Source organism: Sapajus apella, unplaced genomic scaffold (assembly GCF_009761245.1).
Source record: "Sapajus apella isolate SASKATOON/1434 unplaced genomic scaffold, GSC_monkey_1.0 scaffold6, whole genome shotgun sequence".
Classification (NCBI taxonomy): domain Eukaryota; kingdom Metazoa; phylum Chordata; class Mammalia; order Primates; family Cebidae; genus Sapajus; species Sapajus apella.
The window spans coordinates 22,635,006-22,640,643 of NW_022436946.1; the positions used below are offsets into that span (position 1 = coordinate 22,635,006).

At 43.2% G+C, this 5,638-nt stretch overlaps 1 protein-coding gene across 5 annotated transcripts in view; it reads left to right on the plus strand.

Moving 5' to 3' along the window:
• The first annotated feature begins 2,693 nt into the window (after positions 1–2,693).
• Positions 2,694–5,638, plus strand: part of ECHDC1 (ethylmalonyl-CoA decarboxylase 1) — a 50,363-nt gene continuing 47,418 nt past the window's right edge. For 2 of the 5 annotated variants that reach the window (XM_032274840.1, XM_032274839.1), the window contains exon 1: positions 2,694–3,111. The gene's annotated coding sequence lies outside the window, so the exon portion shown is untranslated. Of the gene's footprint in view, positions 3,112–3,181; positions 3,731–3,757; positions 3,901–5,638 lie in introns of those variants that run through there. The other 3 variants (XM_032274841.1, XM_032274843.1, XM_032274842.1) reach the window with 2 other exon arrangements.

Genomic DNA, 5,638 nt, shown 5'->3' on the forward strand with positions numbered 1-5,638 from the left:
GCCCTCCTAGATCCCATGTCTTCTCATCCAGGAGTTCGAGGCCAGCATGGCCAACATGGTGAAACCCCGTCTTCTCAGGATGCTTAAATATCTTTACTGGTTTAGTCTCAAAGTCTATTCCAATTTATCAGAGTTAATTACTAATGTACATATGGGTCTGGGGAATTGCATGAAATACAAGCCAATATTAACAGAAGTCATTATTTTAGTATATTGCCTAACACCACTGAACATACCTCATTGCAGATCCTCATCTGCCTCCAATTATACTCCCACAGCTGTGGGTAAATAGGTATTACTTAAGTGGGAGTATAAAAAAAAAAAAGAAATGCTGTTTTATCTCTTAGTATATTAAATAGTTACAGTACTGAAAATATGTCTTTTGTGCCATCCTCCTTGAATTTTCACCAGTTGCCAAGCTTTTTCCCTCCTCCAAATTCCTACTGGGCTTTGGTCCTCTTTTGATAGTTTCAATATATACATATTTTTTTTTTTTTACACATTTTATCTCAACTTGTTGAGAGAAAATTGGGAACTGGCAAGTAACTAAATCCTTGGAAAAAAGACAAGGCATGAGATAGTATCCCCAAACAAATCCTACTCTTTGTTTTCTACTTACTTAAGGTACTATCAGGGAGGTACACAAAGAAATGCCAACCTTGGAAGGCTGAAATATCACATATCCATATACAGACTTACAGCATAAATCATATATCTAGTCATCCCCACTCACTCTGCAAACTGATTAAATTCTTCCAAATCATCATTTAATCAAGTGACTTTCCTGTTCAAGAGTGTATTGGCTTAAGTTGCTCATTTTATAATACACTGGAATTAAATATGGTACTTTTTTTTTTTTTTTGAGACGGAGTTTCGCTCTTGTTACCCAGACTGGAGTGCAATGGCGCGATCTCGGCTTACTGCAACCTCCGCCTCCCGGGTTCAGGCAATTCTCCTGCCCCAGTCTCCTGAGTCGCTGGGATTACAGGCACACGCCACCATGCCCAGCTAATTTTTTGTATTTTTAGTAGAGACGGGGTTTCACCATGTTGACCAGGATGGTCTCGATCTCATGACCTCGTGATCCACCCGCCTCGGCCTCCCACAGTGCTGGGATTACAGGCTTGAGCCACCGCGCCCGGCCAAATATGGTACTTCTAATAATGACTTCTTCCAATCAGTGCAAACTGGGCTCCCACTTATTTCCTATCATACACATCTCCGTATCCTAAAGCTTTATCCTTCCTGCTCGGCGCGTTGGCACCTTCTGTTTCTCCCACTAGAATATTCCTTGTACTTAATCAGATCTTACCTATGACCACTGCAGAACTACAGGCACGTGACTATTCCATCCACACCCCTGCGCTCAGAGACTTGCCCAAACTCTAGCACAGCTTTAGCAGCATAAGGCCCTGTGCCCACGACGACTGCTTCAGAAAGCTGAACCACGTGATGTAACCAGCACACAACTGACCATAGGTCTCTGACCTTCCTTTCTTAGAACATTTACTAAAGGGCTTGCAATTGTAAATGCTTATTTCTTGCCACTCAGAAGTTCTCTCTCAAGGACCTGAGAGAGCCATTCCCTTGAAATGTAATCAAGGATAATTCCCCCGTAGGATGAAACAATCCTAACTTAGTTAACTGTTAAACACACATACAAATTACACTAACAGCTCTGTACGTTTTCACTTTCTCTACTGAGCTCCTGCACAACTTCTTTCTCCTTTTAAAATGCCCAGATCACCTCTGCACAAATTGAAATAGAGCTCAGCTCTTTCTTGTCAGTAGTTAGCTGAATAAAATGCTTTCACCGCTTTAACGTTCAGCTGTGCTTATCTTTGACATCGGCTACCTAAGGTTTACCTTTAGTCCCACGACTCTGACAAAACGTCTCAATATTGGTGTAAAATGACCTCCCCTTTCAGGGGGTCTTCCAAAGCACTTCCTGTCTGCGGCATATAAAATGAATTGGCACAAAATTTTAAGCTTACTGAGTTTTTTTTTTTTTTTTTTTTTAATAAAGATGGGGGTTTCACCACTTTGGCCAGGCTGGTCTTGAACTCCTGGCCTCAAGTGATCCGCCCGCCTCGCCTTCCTAAAGTGCTGGGATTATAGGCGTGAGCCACCGCACCTGGCCGCTTACTGAGCTTTAAAAACACCACGTCACATCCGCACATTCAGGACACACACTGGTTTTTCGGATTTAAAAAAAACCAACTAGCTAAATACCCATTCCCCTCAATAACTCAGATGAGGTCTCTAAAAAGGGTCGGCCTTCGGTACCTTTCGGTCCTCTCCCCTCTCGCTGTTTGCCTACATAGGCTTCCTCGCCTTTCCTTTTCCTCACGTTTATGGGAGCAAAAACAAGCAGGGTTTGGCGGCCTCTTTTCCAAGACCTAACCCGGTATGAGAAAAGCGAAAATGCGAAGCAAGACTACACGAGTCCGCCAACCCGGGCTCACTCGCGACCCTAGAGGGAGGGATGTGGCTGCAGGAAGGCTCCTCGCGGCGGGTCGGGATTTCCGGGGTCACGGAGCCTGCAGGAAAACGGAATAAAGTCCCCCCAGAGAGGTAAGAGGAGCGTGGGACAGCAAACGGGACTACGCGGAGAAGAGGAAGGGGCACACTGGAACGGAGCACAGACGCAGAGGGGCTTCCGGAGGGGAGCGGAAATAAAGGCACTCAAAGCTGAAAAGCGTGTGTAGGGGAGCGGAAAAGGAAGTCACCGACCCGGCCTGCGGGGCTGTGCGGTCGAAAGAGTTGGCCTTAGGGCTTCAGTTAAGTGTTGTCAGTGGGAAAATTCTACAATATCGCGGTGGAATAGACTTTAGCGCTCGCTTCTCCAAACGTATCCCAGACGGCGAGCTTCGCCGGCTCCGCGGCTCGTCCGATACAAGCGCCGCGCAGGCCTCCCCTCTGCTGGACTTGGGGACGCGGTGCCTAGCGCCACGGGCCGACGAGGGGTAGGAGGGCGTGGGGAAGAGATGAATAGATCTTGCCGGAGCAAGCTGAGAGATCGCGTCCTTACACTTTCAAAAGCATAAGGAGGCTTGCTTTCTACACACTGATTTAATTTCGGAATACTTTCAAGGCTCTGTGCTAAGTTAGGTAATATTCTCTGTGACCTCTATAATTGATTTTATGTATAAAATTGTCTTGCTTAACTAAAACTTATTTGTATTGTGCAGCCAACTCTTCAAGAACGAAAAATGAGCAATTCCATTCTGGTAGAGGTTCTTTCATTGGAGAATTTTTGAGCTGCGGTAATCCTTTTAACGCTGCACACACGTACAGGGATTACACATGTAGGGGATTAAAACCACAGTTAAGTTATAGGTTGAAGGGGCTGTTAAGGACTTAAGGCAACGTCTAAATCAACACTCCCTTTGTTCTTTTCTCTATTCCACACCTGGGAGTCCCCTGTATCTGGAAGCTGTGGCTCTAGATCCTAATGGTATAGAGAGGAAATGGACAAGGATAGTAAAAACAAAGGACCCCTTCTTAGAAGAACTAGCATTCTCTTGGAAGAGCGAAGCTTGCCATGAGATGTATGTTTGTGAAATCTACGAGGGGAGGGAGCAGCCTCGTAATAAAACGGGTGATCCTTTCTTGACTTCTTATTGGGTTCTGGTCTGAATGGTGACTGTATAATCATCTGGGACGACTGCAATGATTAACATTCCCCGAAGGGAAGCCAGCCTGTGAGGAGGCTTGGTGTGGAAACTGGGTGAGTTGGGAGAATAATAAATAGGGTAGATGCAGGTCTGATTTGTGGCCAGATTCTTAAACCCCTACATGGAATTTAGCCTTAAGAAAATTGTCATTAGGCACTGCAAATGCCCTCTTGCAGTTAAGTCTAATGGGAAGAACTGGTTAAAGAACTAATTACAGCAAAACGTGAGTCAGAATGGTGATGAAAGATACAGATGTGAGAGTAGACAGTGAGGGGACTTTATATAGTCTAGATGTTAGAGGACATGATTGGAAGTTACTCTGAGGAAGACAAAAATGTAACAGATCATATATGCAAAAGCTTGAAATGACGAGAAAATCAAAGATTTCAGGAACTGAAAGTTGTGCATTTTGGCTGTGTGAGGGGGAGAGTTGTGTGGGTGACATGTAATGAACCTTGAAAGGTAGTTTATGACAGCCTAAAACCGAATCAGAACTTTTAAAAACAGGTGATATATATATAGACAGTCTGAAATCAAATGCTTCTGATTTTTATTACATGCTGAAGAGGAGTAGAGATTCCTCAGCTAGGAGTGATGGATGGAGAAGTTGTGGCTCTTTGGCAAGCTAACCAGAGGCCACTGAAAGAGAATTTATTTGGCCGACTATGATACCCTCACTTGTAGCCACATATCCTGGGTTTGCATTTCTTAAAAACCCAATAGTGAAATCTTTCAATCTTTCTTTATTTATTTCTTTTGTTTGATCTGACGTGTCTCACCCTGTTACCTTGTCTGGAGTGCAGTGGCAAGATCTCGGCTCACTGCAACCTCTGTCTTCTGGGTTCAAGTGGTTTTCCTGCCTCAGTCTCCCGAGTAGCTGGGATTACAGGTGCCTGCCACTATGTCCAGCTAATTTTTGTATTTTTAGTAGAGACGGGGTTTCGCCCTGTTGGCCAGGCTGGTCTCGAACTTCGGACATTAGGTGATCCACCCACCTCGGTCTTCAGAGTGCTGGGATTACAGGCACAAGCCACTGCGCCTGGACTGAAATAGTTATTTTTTTTATTATTTTGTAAACATAGGTCTTATCTTTATTTTAGAAAATGATGACTAGCTACAGTAATACCTATGTAGTAATAACCACATGTGTGTCATTTAGTTCCACAAAAATTTAATGTAAAATTCTGTGCTTAGAGCTGTGAATAAGATGTAGTCCCTGTCCTGATTATCCCTAAAATACTACAACTTATCTCATGTACCTTTCTGTTATGTTTTCTGGTTGTGCATGAATTATTAAAAAATATCATTACCTTTAATAAGGATTCTTGCTTAGCTGCCAGAATTGTCAGCAAAGAGATTTCAGACATCTCTAGTCTTTAATTATCACCGATAGCTACTGAGTCAATATTTGTGTTCTTTGTTTACATTTCTGTTTGAAGAAGTAGAGTTCTTAAGAAACTAACTTTGCAACTAGCAGTTTAGGAAATGAGTACCTGGATAGGACATCTGTCAATATTTGGAATGATATTCTTCAATTAAAAAATAAAGTTTCCTGAGAAGTAAATGTAGCACACATATATAGAGAGTAAAATGTGTAAGGTGAGTTTAAAGAACAATGAAATAAATACCTGTGGATGTGAAACAGGAGCGGCCAAGAGAAACAGACCTCTTGGACACTGAACTAGGAAGTAAGAGGTGATGTATTTCAGCCAGGAGTAAGGTGACGTGGTTAACAGCCAAGCTTGTCTAACAAAGAGAAGCTCTGCCTTTTTATAGGCTTACAACTCTAGATATTACATGTGAAACGGTCTTGGGTTTACAGTATTAGAAATTACATGTGAAAAGGTCTTGGTTGATGGAGTAGGAGTGGAGTGGGGTTTGATCTTGTTTAAGTAAAAACAATGCCTCCCGGAAAGATTCCCCCATACTATGCCTGCTTCTATAGGAAGGCAAAATAAGGA